This window comes from Mustela nigripes, chromosome 4 (assembly GCF_022355385.1).
Source record: "Mustela nigripes isolate SB6536 chromosome 4, MUSNIG.SB6536, whole genome shotgun sequence".
Classification (NCBI taxonomy): Eukaryota; Metazoa; Chordata; class Mammalia; order Carnivora; family Mustelidae; genus Mustela; species Mustela nigripes.
In genome coordinates this window covers 143267545-143285456 of record NC_081560.1, presented here as the reverse complement: position 1 = coordinate 143285456, position 17912 = coordinate 143267545, and the positions used below count along the sequence as shown (strand labels likewise).

At 48.7% G+C, this 17912-nt stretch overlaps 1 protein-coding gene across 2 annotated transcripts in view; it reads left to right on the top strand.

The window, feature by feature from the left end:
• Positions 1 to 17912, top strand: part of DLG5 (discs large MAGUK scaffold protein 5) — a 116657-nt gene that overhangs the window by 23110 nt on the left and 75635 nt on the right. The gene's annotated exons all lie outside the window — the stretch shown is intronic.

Genomic DNA, 17912 nt, shown 5'->3' with positions numbered 1-17912 from the left:
TTTGGGAATCTATTTCTCCCTCCTCTCTCCCTCCCCTTTTTTTTAAGTCATTGTAGAAAACGGGACAATAGACTTTTTTCTTTATGTATTATTTGCCTAAACATTCATTTATTAAGAGAAAAAAATGCTCTTTAGAGTATTTTCCTTCTTGGGTAGGTAAAACATGCAGCATTACTCATCTATTTTTTTTTTAAATCAGCAATTAAATAGCAACAATTTTAAAGAATTATCTAGACAGTGGTATCATGAGTCTTTTTTCATATTTTTGTTTTAAGCAAATTTCTTTTTTTTTTTTTAAAGATTTATTTATTTATTTATTTATTTGACAGACAGTGATCACAAATAGGCAGAAAGCAGGCAGAGAGAGAGAGAGGGAAGCAGGCTCCCTGCTGAGCAGAGAGCCCAATGCGGGACTCCATCCCAGGACCCTGAGATCATGACCTGAGCTGAAGGCAGCGGCTTAACCCACTGAGCCACCCAGGCGCCCTTAAGCAAATTTCTAACCTCACTGTTTTTTCCCCTGACATTTTGTTTTGTAAGTTTTCTGATGCACGAAAAGTCCAAAGAATAGTACGGTAAGTCTTCACCTAGATTCACCAGTGGGAAACAGCTTGCCACATTTGCTTCTTCATTCGGTCAATCCCTGTATATTCATATATGATTGTTTCTGCTGATTTGCTTGGGGAAAAATGGTGGACACCAGGACACGTCACCCATGAGCACTGAAGCGTGTGTCACGTGGGAGCCCGGACACATCCCACGTGACACACCACCACTCTTGCACTACGGGAGGAATTCCATGCCAATACAGTACGTTCTACTCTGCAGTCCTTTTCAAGTCTCCCCCATTTGTCCTAAACATGCCTTTATAGATTTTTAAAAAATCAAGGCTCTAATAAACCTGTATTTGGTTGTTATGTTTATGTTATTTTAAAAACATGGATTATAAACTCGGTTATCCGGGATTGACCCATCTTTGTTAGAACATAGTGTTGTAACACAGATGCAGACGTATATATGTTACTCATTGATATCCCTTAGGCAGTCTTAAGAGTTCTGGAATCATGGAAGGGGACTGGAAGAACCCCCTCTCCTTTTTTTTTTTTTTTTTTTTTTTTAATTTAAACAGAATCTGTGGTCTCCACATGGGAGAGACTTTTCCAGTGTCCCGGTTTGAAGTCCGCATATGTGTTCTGAATTTCTTTGGTTTATGAAATCTGACACCTCCAAGTCTGGACATTTTAAACTGTCCTGCTAAATTCTTTTAAGTACCCGGGGCTCAAATATACCATTGCCTGGAGTGTTACAGGTCATTTGACATAAAACAGAGAAAAACTAGGGGTGTCTTCTACAATCAGAATCTCCCTCTCCTCTCTCCCCGCTTAGTGTGGGGTCACTGGCCTCCTTACTCTGGACACCCTCAGAAGGGCTGCTCCCTACAGCGGGTTGGGGGGGCTGCCCCAGTACCAAAGCCCAGCCAGGGGAGGAGGGAAGTCCTGAAGATGGGGGAGGAGGGATAGGCGTGATAGGAGGGAGGCAGGCCAGTGTGGTTCTGGCCTTACAGAGCCAGGCCTCTCTGTTGGCCGTTGGTGGAGGGCCTGCTCTAGGTCTCCCTCAGAACTAAGAATGGGTCCTTGATTGGAATTGGTCAGACTGGTTTTAAGTCCAGCTGCGGGGCTGTCTCATCCCTTTCCCTGAATCCTTCATCTACAATACCTAGGGTTGTCACGACGATCCAAGAGAAGTTGGGTGAGTGGCTTTGAAACTGCCATGGAAGGAAGTGGGCCTGCCCTTAAGAATGTCCATGGTTGGCAGGCTCATCCTCCTGGGAGCTGTTGGAGACTGGTATATGACAAGCCTGCTCAGGACCGGGTTGGGGGGCAAGCACCAGAGAGGGGAGGGCAAGAGAAAGGAAAGGTGGCGTTCCAGAGCAGGAAGGCTGCAGTGTGCGCCCCCGGGGAGGAGCTTCTGCGACGCGAGGTCTGGCTTGAGCCTTACTGGGTGCGCACCGGTAGAGAAAGAGATACAGTGAGAATCAGGGAGCCGAAAAGTCGGGGCCTGCCCTCAAGAATATCCCCGAAAACAGACTGGCAAGGAGAAGGCTGTTTTAGGACTGTGTTTCGAGGAAAGGGTTACTTGGGATTATGAGTTGTTCTTCCTACCCCATCTCAAAAAAAAGCTTTATTCTTTACTGACAATAAAGCATGCACATTCATGTAGAAAATTCAATTAATGAAGAAGAAAAAGGAAAGGCACACAAAATCCCAGAGGCAACCCCATTAACATTGTGCTGGGGGAAAATGGAGCTTTGATTGTATGCCAGACATCGTGCCAAATGTTATCTCGTTTCATCCTCACAGAAACCCTGGGAGGTAGGCTCTTTTATTATTCCTGTTTCATGGGAGAGGAACGTGCAGCACAGAGAGGTTAAGGAAGGTGCCCTGAGTCACACAGAACGTGTTTGAGCTGGGACTCCCAGCAGGCGGGTAGGCTTCAGAGCTCGTGCTGGTGACCACTCTGGGACACTGACCACCCCACCGACATCTGATCCGTTTTGTATGTGTGCGCGTGTCCTCATACACATGCAAGGCACGATTCAGATTCTCAGTTTCCGATAGAGACGGTAGCCACCACGCACTGGTGCATACGGGTGGGCACGGCCGTTCTGCCTCGACTTCCACCCACAGCTCTTTGTATAAAAGCCTTTGGTCAGTGGCCTGCAGTTTAGAAACAGAGGTTTTGGGACGCCTGGGTGGCTCAGTTGGTGAAGCCTCTCTCTGCCTTTGGCTCAGGTCATGATCTCAAGGTCCTGGGATTGAGTCTTATGTTGGGTTCCCTGCTCAGTGGGGAGTCTGTTTCTCCCTCTCCCTCTCCTCCCCTCACCCCGCCCTTGCTCTCTCTCTCTCAAATAAATGAAATCTTAAAAAAAAAAAAACAAAAAACAAGTGTTTGCCTACTTGCTCTAGTTGCCCGAGGGATTGAGAAATCAGTCTATCGGGGGGATGGACCCAAGATATGGCCATGTTAGGAAAAGGAGAAGGGGGCGTTGGGGATGCTCCTCAGCTTATGCACAGGGGTAGATGGGGTCTAAAGCTGTCACCCCTCCCCCCATTGCCATTAGTAATGTTTTCTCCAGCGAGAATTGGTAAAGCAGGTAATGGCATCTGCAGTGATTTCTAGTCCATAGGGTGTGCTTATTCTTTGGTTATTTTTTATTTGACCATCTGAGCTTCCTTGGACTTCAGTCCTTCTGCCCCAGGGCCTGGGATGGTCCACAGCTGGTACTTCCCTGTGGCATCCAGGGACTGGCTGTGGACTTAGAGGTTCACAGTCAGGAGTTGCTGCCCAGAGAGATATGGGATTGGCGGGTGTGGCTTGCCTGGGGGCAGGCATTCCTGGAGGGAGCCCTGCAGTGGCTAGCACAGCCTCTCTTTACCTAATTTTCCTAGCTGTACAGTAGGCTGATGCGGTCTGTTGATCCTGCTGTGTACCAGGGTTACAGGAGGCGTGAGGAGCTGGGACGTGGGGAGATGCGGCATCATCGGGGATCTCAGTCTCACTGGTGCCTGGTCCTCAGTGCCCATGCACTTTCCATGCAGGCAAGGTGAGATTTGTCGATCCTCCATTCAGAGCGGGCTGTTCCTGTGGTCGCATGACCTGCACACCCGTGTCAGAGTCAGGGGTGGAAGCAGGTGCGGCCTCCAGGCCGGTTCTCTAACCCCACAACGTCCCTATCCCTGCAGCATCCCTAACCCACTGCATGCAGTACACTACTCTTGGTGCTTGTTCCTTCACCCAGTTGCCCAGCACTGTGTTCAGTCTGAGAGGAGAGCAGGAAGCCAGGACACCAGATTCGGCTTTGTTTGCCCAACTCTGAGGCTGGAGTACCTCTGTGGGTCATTTGTGTGTTCAGTGATTATTTACTGAGCACAGATGCTTGCCTGGTCCTGTGGGAGATGCTGGAGCCACAGACACGAAGGCGGTAACACCCTGGTCATGGGGAGCTCACCGTGTGGTGTGGGTGGTAGCTTGTGAAGAGTCTGCGCTGATGCAGAGGGCAGGTGCCGTGCCCAGCAGAGCAGGGTGTGCTCTGGGAGCGTGGAGGTACGCAGTCCTGACTCTGCCAGAACCTCAGTTTCTCCATCTGTCAAATGGGTGCATTGGAGTACATGTTATTCGGGGTCCCTTCTGTCTTCTACATCCTGTTTGTGAAAGGAGTGTTATCCTGGGGATTAAAACACACCTAGCATCAGCCAAAATTTTGTTTAAGGGGCTCTCAAGTCAGATGGAGACAGGAGGGTCTCTTGGGTTCTGTATCTCTTTTCACAAACAATTACTCATTCTCCAGTGGGCCAAATACATGTGTTTTGTATGGCCAGGGAGTGTTTTTCTCACAAGCTGGTTTGGCATATGGCTCTATGCCAGTGCCAACAGACCGCTGTAGGTCACTGGGTAGGGAGGGATTGAGGGCACATGTCAGATGTGCTCCTTTGGATCAGAGCCTGGACTGGGTGTGAGTCCATTGGCCAGGGTGTCCTAATGAAGCATCCCTGGTTCCCAAGGCCACATCAGGCCGATATGTGTGTCTGTACTGAGTCTGGGCTTGTGGGCACCACATGCACAGACTGTAGGAGCGGGATGAGGTCACTGTGACCCCGAATCCCTGAACCAGGCCGCAGCAGGGGGCAGGACTGCGACCAGGTTTGAAGGAGGGTCAGGTTGGAAGGGGAGATTCCAGGGGTCTGTCCCCCGGGGTAACCTCTTTCTTGGCCCTACGCTAAGGCTCGTACAGTCAGTGAGTGGTAGAGCTAGATGCCTCCTGAGCCTGTGCTCCTATGTCCTCAACACTCCTCGGACAGTGAGCTTTTCAGCAAACCAGTGTCTCATTAAGAAGAGGTACTGAGTTGGGTCCAAGAGCCTTTTTCATGGTGTCCTGTGGAGTGATGTGTATGTGGTGGGGACTGGAGGGGAATGGGAGCCTAGAGAATGAGTGGAGGGGCATCGCTCTGTTGTGTGAGCACTGTGGGGCAGGAGGAGGGAGGGGGAAGGCTAGCTTGCTGTGTACGAGCGAACTGCCCAGCCTGGCCGGGCTGGGGTTGTACGTTCCCTATTGGCAGAACACAGATACCTGGACTCTCACCTCCTCTCCTCCCTCACTGAATCCCTGCTGTGTAACACATACTTCCGGGTGCTGGGGGCAGTATAGAGGTTAACAAAAGCCTCTTTTTGGGAAGTCATCAGCAGGACTTGGTACTTAATTTGCAGCCTGGTGCAAATTGAAAATAGAGAGCCCCTGCTCATAAATCATTAAGGATCAAGACGATGACAGAAGAGCATGAAGCCGGGTGTGGGTTTGTAAGACTGCACCGACCATGCACCCTGATGCCGGCCCAGGTCCTTAGCCTTGTGGGCCAGGCTGGCGGACATCCGTTAGAACCATGAGCAAGTACAAGCAGGGTGATGGCAGAACAGGTGATTTCCAGCTGGAGGGATCTGGGAGGCCTCCTTGGAGAGGTCTCCTCTAAAGCTGGACCTGGAGGGATGGCTAGGACTGTGCCGGTGGTGGGGATGGGGTAGAACCCATGGGCACACGCAGGGAGTGGTAAGCAAGTGGGAGCCTGGCCAGTGGGCTGGGTGGTCGTGGGGAGCAGTTGGGGCGTGGATAGGCTGGGCTCAGTCCTTGAAGACCCTCGAATGCCAGCCTCAAGGCAGGCTTTGTTCTGTAGCCAGCAATTGCGGGGAGCTGGGATATGGCCCATCTGGGCTCTGGGAGCACTTTGGGGATTGGTGCTCCTTGATATTCCAAAATCTGGGAGTGGCTCTGCTGCTGAGACACTGGACACTTGGTATTCTCTTCATCCTCCCAGGCTTCTGCAGATGAGGAAGTGGAGGAGTAGACAGGTGTTAGGGACCTTGTCCACAGTGGCTGGTCGTGGAGCTGGGATCCTAGAGACATGAGGTGAATCAGAAGGCTGATGCAACGGTTGAGCTCTGAGGGGTGCCTGGATGGTGGACGTGGGCACCTGCGTGGCCCTTGTGGGCAGGAGTTCCCAGCAGCTGAAGATGCCATGCAGTCCTGCTGGGTGGCCTCCTGCGGTGGCTCAGTGGCAGCAAGGTGGGGGCACCCCACCTCGCGAAGCTGCTTGCCCTTCTCATTGGTGGATCCTTCCAGTTGTTATCTCTTGGTTTTCGGCTGCAGTCTGTCTCTGAGTTTCTCCTTTTCCTCATCATTGCCCTTTGGGCATGTAAAGACGGTAGTCTGTTCCTCCAGAGATTTACTTATTCCTTTTTTGCAACTCTTGGTTCTTTGGTCTCGTTTACTGTGGTTTTGTGCTGAGTGCGGTGGTTCAGGTGTGGTTAGCAGCTGGGAGACCTGGGATTGACTTTGCTTGTCTCAGCAGGGCTATTGGCTTTTGGATCTTTCCGCACTTTTCAGATGCTCATTATCTTTGGCCTCCACCCGTGGGGGGCTGGTGGTGCCCCTCCCCGTCATGCATCTACTGGACCATGTCCCTACACATTTCCAGGTACCCCCTTGGAGAACTGTACTCTTTTACCTTGCACCCCAAGAGCTGCTCTGTTATTCCTGTGACTCCTTGTGAGCCCTCAGTGTTGGGAGGACCTGATGCTTAGTGTTGAGGGACAGAGGTGGAGGTGAAATAGCCTGGAGCTGACCCTGCCTGACATTTCCTGGCCCTAGAAGCTGAATCCTACAGCCTCCTAGCCAGGCAGGTGCTTGGTAACTTGACACTGCCTTACTAATTGTCTGCTGAGGTCACAGTGAGCCCTTGTCACCACCCATCTACCAGGACCACAGTCCCTGACTAAGTCGGGCCAACTGGTTGAGCCACTGTTCTGGGCACTCATGGGAAACAAGTGGCCTTTGTGGTGAGCTGGTGGACAGAGTGGCCGTCAGCATGGGCGAGGTGACTGCACACCCGCAGGCCTGCTGCACTGGGTGGGGCCCAGGGCAGCTAGCTCTGAGCTGGGGGGCCCGCAGTGGACCCATTTCCTTGATGATGGCTGTGTGGGGCACAGAGTTGCAGGGACCATTCCTCTCCTCTTTTGGTTGCTGTTGAAGACAGTGTTTTCCAGTGCCTGTATCAAGAGATTTCTTGGATTCTTTTACCTCCCTGGCAGAGGCCTGGGAGGTCCCCTAGGAGCTCTCACCCTTCTTCATGGCTGGGTTTTTACCGTGTCTCCTTGAGATATCACCAGAGGGGAAATGAGACTCAAGGAGATTGGAGTGTTTCAATTTTGGCAATTCTTCAGTTATCTTGAAGGAATCCTTCCATCACTCTCCCGCCCAAATGCAAACCCCAAACATACCACAACCACACATTTCAAAAGACCACACATCTCATGGGAGCTTGGTAAACATTAGGTGATGCGGTTTAATTGGGTTTAAAGTATGAAACTTGAGAGGAAGATGTATTTAGTAGTAGGCGCTGGGCTGGTCCTCCCAGAAGTTCTGGCCTCAGAATTCCACTTGCCCCACACATGCTGATTACAGAAAGGTGAATTTGGGCACATGCCTAGCTGTTTCTGAGGCTATCGGATGAGGCTCCGGGGAATGATCTTACTATAAAAAAGTGGCTGGCCCTTTAAAATGGTTCCAGGGACTCCGGGTGGCGCAGTTGGTTGAGCATCTGACTCTTGGTTTTTACTCAGGTCATGATCCCAGGGTCCTGGGATCAAGCCCTGCATCAGGCTCTCCCTGCTCAGTGGGGAATCTGCCTTTCCCTCTGCTTGCCACCACCCCCCACTCCCATTCCTGTGTTCTCTCTCTCTCTCAAATAAATAAATAAATCTTGAAAAAAAAAATGGTTCCAGAAGAATTGGTATCATTAACTAAAGCTGCATTCAACACTTTTTTTTTTTTTAAAAGATTTTATTTATTTATTTGACAGAGAGAGATCACAAGTAGGCAGAGAGGCAGGCAGAGAGTGAGAGAGGAAAGCAGGCTCCCCGCTGAGCAGAGAGCCCGATGCGGGACTTGATCCCAGGACCCTGAGATCATGACCTGAGCTGAAGGCAGCGGCTTAACCCACTGAGCCACCCAGGTGCCCCGCATTCAACACTTTTGCTCAATGAGCATTAGTAATAGTTTTAACCCACTCCTCTAACCCCATTCAGATGGGAATTCTGCTTCTTTTCCTTTGTCCTCATAGTTTTGTTGCTCCCCACCTTGAAACTTTGTGTGTGTGTGTGTGTGTGTATACACCCTTTCATATTTTCTCTCTCCCAGGTCATCTGGAGGCAAGATGGGCTTACACAGGTGTGGACATGCACATAGGAGCTGCAGGAGGAGGGGCCCGGCATGGTCATTTCTCTGGGACTGTGGGGGGCTGAGCCTATAGGCTCCTGCTGCATTTCGCCTTCTGGTAACTCAGCGAGCTCTTTCTGCACTCTTGAGTTTGCTCTGTTCTCCCAGTGCTCCCAGCCACCCTCCCCGCCCGCCTTTCTCATCTTTGATGTAGTTGCCGTGGACAGAAAGCTTGGAAAATGAAAGAACAAGTTGTAGACTCAGAATGTTTGCCCCCAAGGAAAGTGCCTATTTGCACAAAATCCTGTCTGACAGTTTCCATTTTGACTAAGAAGCTGGGAGCCCAGCAGGCTGCAGGAAATATGAAAATTGGCACTTGGCTGGGCTGCATGCTGATGGTAGCCCCCTGTCTGAGCCCCGTCTGTCACTTGAGATCTGAATTTTTCCAATGAAGATCACTGGCTGGCCACGGGCGACCGCGGCCTGAGCTGCAGACACGCACGCTGTGAGTGGCTTTGGAGCCTGCTTGTCTGCCCCTCAAGGTCTCTTCTTGGTTTTTCTGAAATGTGTTGAAATGGAACGTGCTTTTAAAAATGGATGTTTTTCTGGAGATGACCTGCCTGGGACTGTTGGTCTTGGGGGTCTTCTCCTTTCTACCCCTTGAGTCCCTTATCTTATCTCAGCGGATAGCATGCTGGCAAGGGCTGCTTGTTTTGTTTTATATCAGTCCCTATTTACTTATTTATTATTATTTATTTATTTTTAATTTTTATTTATTTTTTTACTTATTCATTTGACACAGAGAGCGCACACACAAGCAGGGGAGCAGCAGGCTGAGGGAGAGAGAGAAGCAGGCTTCCCGTTGAGCAAAGAGCCCGATGCTCCATCCTGGGCTCTATCCCAGGACCTTGGGGTCATGACCTGGGCCAAAGGCAGACGCTTAACCTACTAAGCCACCCAGGTGCCCCAATCCCCTTTTTATTCTTAATAGTAGTTCCAAATATATGCCTTTTGATGCCTTTTGATTATTTATTTGCTCACAGCCTGAAGATTCTACAGAATTCCTTAACTGTGTTAACCTTTTTTCCTTAATAATTTTTTCCTGATTATCAAAGCAATGCTCATCAAAAAAAAAAAAAAAAAAAAAGGCGGGGGAGGGGGAATAGACCCAAGAACTGTTACGAGGTAGAAAGCCTGAGTTCCCTTAAACCTGAGTATTTGCTGGGGGCCGAGGGCTGGGGAAGAAGGCTCAGTGGCCTCAGAGATTGGTCATCTGGGGGGTGGGGCCCATCTGGGAATCATATTATGACTGCTGAGTGGGTGAGGGTCAGCCGAGGGGTTTGTTTTAGAGGCAGTTTGGCCATAGTTAAAGGGGCAGGGCTTGGAGGTGAGTGCAGCTAAAGTGATCTTGTTCCTTAATCTATCTGAGCTTCAGGGCCCCTGTCTGTAAATTGGGATTAATAGCAATACCTCTTTCTTGGAGCACCGTGTAATTTAGGTGAGGTAACAGTAATATGATGGTTTTTCATGGCTGGCACTATACTGGGTGTCTGTATTAGAAAAGGAGCCCAGAGCCTGGCACAGTCGCAACTGTGTTGGTGCCATAACAAAGTAGCCCATGCAGGGGGGTTCAGACCCCAGCTGTTTATTGTCTCATAGTCTTGGAGGCTAGAAGACCCCAATCAAGGTGTTGGCTGGGGATTTCTTGGGCCACTCCCCATGGCTGTAGATGACTGTCTTCTCCGTGTCCTTGTGTGTGTGCTCATATCTCTGTCCAGACTTCCTCCTTTTATAAGGATTAGGCCCAGATTACTGACCTCATGTTAAGTTAATCACCTCTTTTACCCTATCTCTAACTAGAAGTCATATTCTGAGGTACTGGGGCTTAGAACTTAAACTGTGAATTTTGGAGGGGACACAATTCAGCCCTTCACAGCTATTATTTCCATTATGCATGGTTCTATAGTGATGGAGGGCTCTGAAGCTGGCCTTGGCATTGTCTCCACTCTCCAGCTGTCTGTGTGACCAGGCTCATCGTGCTTCCTCTGGACATCTGCATAATGTCAGGGCCAGGCAGGACAGGGGTCCTTGTGAGCTCTGACACAACTGAAGGTAATTGGAAAATGGGGATCCAACACTCACTCTTCAAACTTTCACTGTTTGCCTTGTGCTGGGTTTAGGGAGAGCAGGCACAGTGACACAGGCGTGGCGGTGTCCTGCCCACCGGGCGAAGGCTGGGTGTATCTGCTCTCAGGGGTCCTAGCTGATGGCCAGTGGACCAGGAGCTAGGAGAAGATTGGGATCTTCGGGGGCTTGTCCACTTTGGTTTCATTTGCTGTGCTCTGTGGTCATGGATGTGGATTTTGGCTTTTTCTCTGTTGAAATTTTCTCTTGTTACTCAAGATCTTGTTACTTTCTCTCCTGAGGGCCGCCTGTGTAGGAAAGATAACCCACATCCCTTTGTGCATTTGAAATACTTCTCTGATTTCCTCCCCCATTTCCTGGGGTTGACTCGGGGCACTTGGAAGACCCTTTGTGGCCAGATTTTGCCCCAGGTGGGTGGCTTTCTGCATTTGAGGGAAGAATGACCATGGTAGTGTTTCCTGGACATTAGGATGTGAGATTGGTTATGCGCTCAGGTTGAAGGTAAATGGAAGCACCAGATTCACTGAAATAGTAGGTGTGAAATTGGGACATTATAGAAGGATTTTTAGGGGGAAACTTGTTTGAGGTGTTTCCCCTTATTTTGTGGGAGGTGGGGTGGAGGCAGAGAGCAGCGCTCACTGCCTGAGTGTGTTGGTACGCTGGGTCTGTAACCACAGGTGTTGAGAAACTCCTCACCCCTCCTCACCCCTGTGTGACTGCGGGTGAGTACGTGCAGCTGTTCTTTTTGTAATACAGTGTAAAACGTCCCTGTGGTTTCAGGAATGGATTCTTTTCACCCACTTCTGGAGGTCACCTTTTTAAAATCCACACAAGGCGCTGTGTAAATACAGGGTGAACCCTTCTGTATGGAGTCCCCTCATTTAAGAGGGAGGGTGCATTAAGTGTCCTAGGGCTCTTTTCTTTTCTTTTTTTAAAGATGTTATTTATTAGAGAAAGCGAGAGAGCGCCCGTGTGCACATGGAGGGTGGACAGAGGGAAAAGCAGGCTCCCTGCTGAGCAGGGAGCCCTGGAAGTGGGACTCGATCCCAGGACCCTGAGATCATGACCTGACCCGAAGGGCTTAACTGACTGAGCTACCCAGGTGCCTCTCCCTCTTCTTGGATAAGAAAATCTTTTGCTTTGTCTCCCAGAAGCGCCTGAAGGGCCAAGCCCTTCTTTACATTCTGTTTCTCAGGACCTCAAAAGAAAAGAATACAGGGGAGATCACTGTCCTTTTATTTTTCGCTGAGGGCCCTTTTGGTCCTGGTCATTTAAAGAATGGAGAAAACAGATTGGATTTTAGAGTTAATTCCAATTGGTAGTCAGTCATGCTAACATTCTGGGGCACCTGGTTCAGCATCTGACTTTGGCTCAGGTCATGTTGTCAGGATCCTGGAATCAAGACCCACTTTGGGGGTCCTTGCTCAGTGGGGAGTCTGCTTGTCCCCCTCCCTCTGTCCCTCCCCCTGCTCATGTGCACTCTCTCTGTCTCTCAAATAAATAACATCTTTTGAAAAAAATTACAGTAAGCTTTCTAAGAACTGGGCACCATGAAATAGTGTTTCTTTTTTTGTTTTTAAAGATTTATTTATTTTAGAAAGAGTAAGAGAACATACAAGAACAAAGGGAGAGAGAGAATCTCAAACAGACAATGCCCTACACACCTCACACACCCCACCCCCACCCCCGGCTGAGCAAAGAGCCCTAGGTGGGGCTTGATCTCAGGACCAACCAAAATCAAGAGTCCAGTGTTCAACTGACTGAGCCACCCAGACCCACCCCCCAGCTTTTTTGTTTTTTTCTAAAATTTTTATTTTTAAGTAGTCTCTAGACGCAACAGGGGGCTTGAGCTTAGGACCCTGAGATTAAGAGTCAAATGCTACACCAACTGAGCCAGCCAGGCGCTCCTGAAATAGCGTTTCTTGTTGACTGGCTCTTAGGAGCCCCCCAGGTGGAGATGGCACATGCCTTCCCATCTTGCCTTCAGCAGACCTAACTAATCCATTATGGGCTTCCTCCCGGACAGGTGCAGGTGTGGCCTCAAGCTCTTTTAATACAATGCTTCGGGCAGTTGTCACAAGACATTGCTGTTCTTTCACAGTGAACCTCTTGCCTTTTCTGGTCGGATCCAAGTTCAGTTCTGGAGAAACCGGAGACAATCAATTGCCTTATTTAACTGGCAGAGCTCTGTTGACCTCCAGAAGGCCACATCAGACGTTTCTTTGCCTTCTGTGTCCTACCCCAGCATTTGGTGCTGCAGACCAGTGCTCTGACCACTCTCTACCCCATTGCTGTCTAGATCTCATTTTCTGGCTCGTCCCGTCCCCCTGAGTGGTCTCCGTGTCTCTTCTAGAAAATTTTATTCCTTCCCCTATCCTTGCAGAGTGTGTGTCCCAGGATTTTGTATGTGCCTAGAACAATACCGTGCGGGGTGGGGGGAGGGTACAAAACAAAACAAAACAAAACAATACCGTGCGGTTGCTGGGTAAGTCCTAGATCTGGCCCTCCCCTTTCCCTCGATTCTTTCTGACCCGAGGGCTTCACATTGCCAGGGTAGCGGCTGTGGGCTTACCACTGACGTCTTCCAGGCGCTGTGGGATGTCTCCCATGGAGACTGTGTTAGTCCCAAACTGTCCCCAAGGATTTGGGGTAACTCTAAGAGAGAGGGAAATAAAACCCTTGTCTTTTTTTTTTTTGGATGGCTAAATACATATAACAATGTTTACCATCTTAACCATTTTTAAATATAGAGTTCAGTGGTATTAAGCACATTCATAATGTTGTACCATCCCCACCATTTATCTCCAGAACTCTTCATCTTGCAAAAATGAAACTATGGGTGCCTGGGTGGCTCAGTGGGTTAAACCTCTGTCTTTGGCTCAGGCATGATCTCAGGGTCCTGGGATTGGGTTCTCTGCTCAGTGGGGAGCCTGCGTGCCCCTCTCTCTGCCTGCCTCTCTGCCTGCTTCTGATCTCTCTCTCTGTCAAATAAATAAATAAAATCTTTAGAAAAATTACAAAAATGAAACTATATCCATTAAGCAGTAATTCCCCATTTTTCCCTTCACCCCAGCCCCCGATAATCACCATTCTACTTTGTCTCTTATGATTTTGATTCCTTCAAGTACTTCATATAAGTGGAATTACAGGATTAGTCTTCTTGTGACTGGCTTATTTCATTTACCATAATGTCCTCAACACTCACCTGTGTTGTATAACATGTCCCAATTTCCTAGCTTTTCTTCCCCCCAACATTTTATTTATTTATTTTAGGAGACACAGGCAGTTGAGGGAGAGGGAGAGAGTTGTTTTTTTTTGGACAGATAGAGGGAAAACACAAACAAGGGGAGCGGTGGGCAGAGGGAGAGAGAGAAGCAAGCAGGCTTCCAGGACTTCTGGGTCATGACCTGAGCCGAAGGCAGTCGCTTAACCGACTGAGCCACCCAGTGTCCCGAGAGAGAGAATCTTAAGCAGTCTCTGTGTTGAGTGTGGAACCCAGCGCAGGGCTCGATCTCATGATCCTGAGGTCATTACCCGAGCCGAAACGGAGTTGGATGCTCAACTGACGGTACCACCCAGGTACCCCTGACTTTCCTAGCATTTTAGGGCTGGCTAACACGGCAGCATATGCATGTCCCACATTTTGCTTATCCATTCATCTGGCAATGGACACTCATGTTGCTCACATGCTTTAGATATTGTGAGTAATGCTGTGAACATGGGTATAGGAATATCTCCTTGAGACCCTGCTTTCAGTTTTTTTGATATATGCCCAAAAGTGGATTTGTTGAATCCTGTGATAATACTATTTTTAATTTTTTGAGAAACTGCCATACTAGTTTCCACAGTGGCTCTACTGTCTTACCTTCCCACCAGCAGCACAGGAGGGTTCTTGTCTCTCCATGCGTGTCACCCACACTTGTTACTTTCTGCTTTGTTGATGGTAGTCACCCCAAGCTGGCTGAGGAGTAGCTCCTTGTGGCTTTGATTTGCATTTTTTTTTTTTTTGATTTGCATTTCCTTAAGGATGAGTAATGTTGAGCATCTTTGCATGTGCTTGTTGGCTGTATATCTTCTTCGGAGAAGTGTCTGTCCAAGTATTCATCATTTGCCTTTTTTTTTCTTCCTTAAGAGGGAGGGGCGCCTGAGTGGCTCAGTTCATTAAGTGTCTATCTTCAGCTTAGGTCATGATCTCAGGATTCTGGGATCTACACCCACTTTGGGCTCCTTGCTCAGTGGAAGGGAAGCTCAGTGCTTCTCCCTCTCCCTCTTCACCCCCTTCCACGTTCATGTGCATACACTGTCTCTCTCTGAAATAAATAAAACCTTTGAAAAGAAAGAGAGTGAGAGAGCACACGTGCGCATGTGTTGGGGGGGTGGGGAGAGCAGAGGGAGAGAGACTTTCAAGCAGGCTCTGTGCCCAGCAAGGAGCCCAACTTGGGTCTCAGTCCCATGACCATGAGATCATGGCCTGAGCCAAAATTAGGAGTTGCATGTTTTACTGACTGAGCCACCCAGGCACCCCTCATTTGCCTGTTTTTGAATCAGGTTTTTTTTTTTTTTTTAATTGCTTTAGGAGTTCTCTTTTTAGTCTGATATTAATCCTTGATCGTATATCATATATGTACCTTGCAAATATTTTCTCCCATTCTGTGGGCTGCCTTTTCACTCTGTTGGTAGTGCCTTCCAGTGTATAAAATTCTAACGTATTCATAAAGCCCATTATGTCTTTCTCTCTCGTTGCCCATGACTTTGGTGTCATATCTTAAGAAATCATTGCCAAATTCAATGTCTTGAAGCCCTATATTTAATCATGTTTTATAAGTTTAGCTCTGATCTTCAGGATGTGGATTAATTTTGAGTTAATTTTTGTATATGGTTTTAGATAAGGGTCCAAATTCATTGTTTTGCATGTGGATATCCAGTTTTCCCAGCATCATTTCTTGGAAAGACTGTTCTTTCCTCATTGAGTAGCGCTGGCACCTGTCAGGGTGATTTGAGCATTTGTGGGAAGGTTTATTTCTGTTCTGCTGGTACATTTGCCTGTCTTTGTGTTGGTATCACACTGTTTTGATTATTGCAGCTTCATAGCAAGGTTTGAAATTAGGAAGTGTGAGTCCTCTGCCTTCATTCTTCTTTTTTACAATTGTTTTAGCTATTTGGGGTTCCTTGAGACTCCATTTTAATTTTCAAGTGGGTTTTGCTATTTCTGCAAAATAGGTCATGGGATTTCTGAGAGGGATTGCACTGAGTCTATAGATCACACTGGGTCATGTTGGCATCTAACACAGTCCTTGCTTTTTACTCATTTCCTTGTGTTTTGTTGCAGCATTGTGTTTTGAATAAGAGTACTGGAAAAGGAGGAGTTTCTGGAAGAGAAGAGGCCAGCAGTGAGGGGGGGTGAAGGCAGCTGGGAATAGTGCACAGGGGCATCAGGGAGCAGGGGCACATGGGTCTCAGGCAGGTTTGTGTTTGAATACGTTAGAATTTTATACACTGAAAGGCACTACCAACAGAGTGAAAAGGCAGTTCCTTTCCAGCTGCAAAGCACTTTCAGCATCTGTGACTTTATTCACCAGCACGGCAGTCTGTGAGATACAGATAAGGACTTTTTATAGCTCTGGTGTGTAGATGAAGAAGCTGAGGCTCAGAAAAATAATTCGCCTTGGCCACCTCTTAGTAGGTGACCAAACCAGGGAGAACCCAGGTCCATCCAGCTTCTGATCCTGTGCCATTTGTCCTGTGCACTGTGTACCTCCCCCCGCTGTGGCCGGGGTCCTGGTGGGTTCAAATCCAGCAGGAATGGTGTGTGGAGGGGAGATAAGCAGTTCTCCATGGTCTCAGACTCATGGGGACCCAGCGTGCTGGTCAGTAGTTTTCTTCTTTCTTTCTTCCTCCCTTCTTCCCTTCCTCCCCCTACTTCCTTCCTTCCTTCCTTTCAGATTTTATTGATTTATTTGAGAGAGCGCTCATGACCTGGGAGAGGGAGAAGCAGACTCCCTGCTGAGCGCGGAGACCAATGTGGGGCTCAATCCTAGGACCCTGGGACCTGAGCTGAAGACAGATGCTTAATTGGCTGAGCCACCCAGGCACCCCGGTGGTCAGTAGTTTTGGGGGCACCATGCAAAGCAATGGGGAGGGTGCTGTTGTTGCTGCTGAAGGAAAAGGGGCAGAGGCAGCAGCTCATTGCTGGTGAGAGCAAGTGCTTTCCTCTCTGGCCTTTGTGGGCTGAGTGTCCCTGATCTGTGCAGGCTGGTATCACGTCCTTGTCTACTTCACCCCTTACGCCCTGAGACTTGGGCTGTTTCCAGAGCCATCGTTCCCTCTGGGTGACTCCTCTGTCTACCCTGAGCTGTGATGAATGGAAAATAGCCATTTGGGGGATGACGTGGCATTAAGGGGACAGGGGAGGGAGACATTTTGGAGTTCTTTGGCCTTCAGTCTGAGCATTGGAGTCATGAGCAGGTTCCCCAAACCCCACTGGTTCATTCTGTTTGCTGCCTTCCAAGCCAGGATGGAAATATCTATCTGACTCTGTATCCAGAGATTGTGCTGGTCTCCCTTGAGTGGACCAGGATGAGCTGGTGATTGGAAGAGTGACAGGGTTGGAGGGGTTGAAGCCAGGACAGGAGGACAAGGCTGGTAGCTGAGGTATGGCAGAGATGACTGGAACCTGTCTTTCTCTTGCTTCTTTTCTTCCCTCCCACTCTTGGAAAGCTAGCGTTGGCCACAGTGCCAAATGCTGGCCCATAAGCTGCTTTCTGGCACAGCCCCGCCAGAGTTTCTAATCCATTAGTTGTGACTCCTAAATGCTTCTCCTCACCTGAGCAGGGGGATGGCTGCTCCCACCCTCTGCTGGGACAAGGTACTGGTGACTTTCATTTTTCTGACCCTGGTGGAAAGGAAGTAATATGGGGCTAGAGTCTTAATTTGAATCTGGATTCATCACTTAGTAGCTTTGGGGATGTGGGTGAGTTACTTAGTTTCTTTGAGCTTGTATTTCACCATTTAGAAAATGAGTTATTAGTCCATTTCTAATAGTGTTGTTGGGATGAGTAAATGAAATAATCCATATAAATAGTACCTTCCCTGTGACAAGTGCTCAATAAATATCAGCTGCTATGAGTAGTCAGAATGTGGTAATTAGTGCATTCAAGAAAAGCTTGAGCTCAGATATGTAAGGTGCCTAGTTGATGGCTCTTCCTATCTGTCTGACTCATTTCTATCAGTCTCTTTGATACCCAGGGAAGTTCAGGGAGGGGGTGGAGTGCAGGTACGGTTTGCACTTGTTTCTCTACCTGAGACACTTTGCACTTCCTTCAGGTCTCTCTTCAAATGTGACCTCAGAGAGACCCCCCCCCCCAATTGTACCAGAACAGCCACCTGTCCACCCCACCCCAGTCACCCTCCGTAGTGTGCTTATAACCTGATGCAGTTCACATTTATTAGTTTAGCTCTGTTCTTCTCCCCCTATTCCTGTGAGCTTCACGAGAGCAGGGAC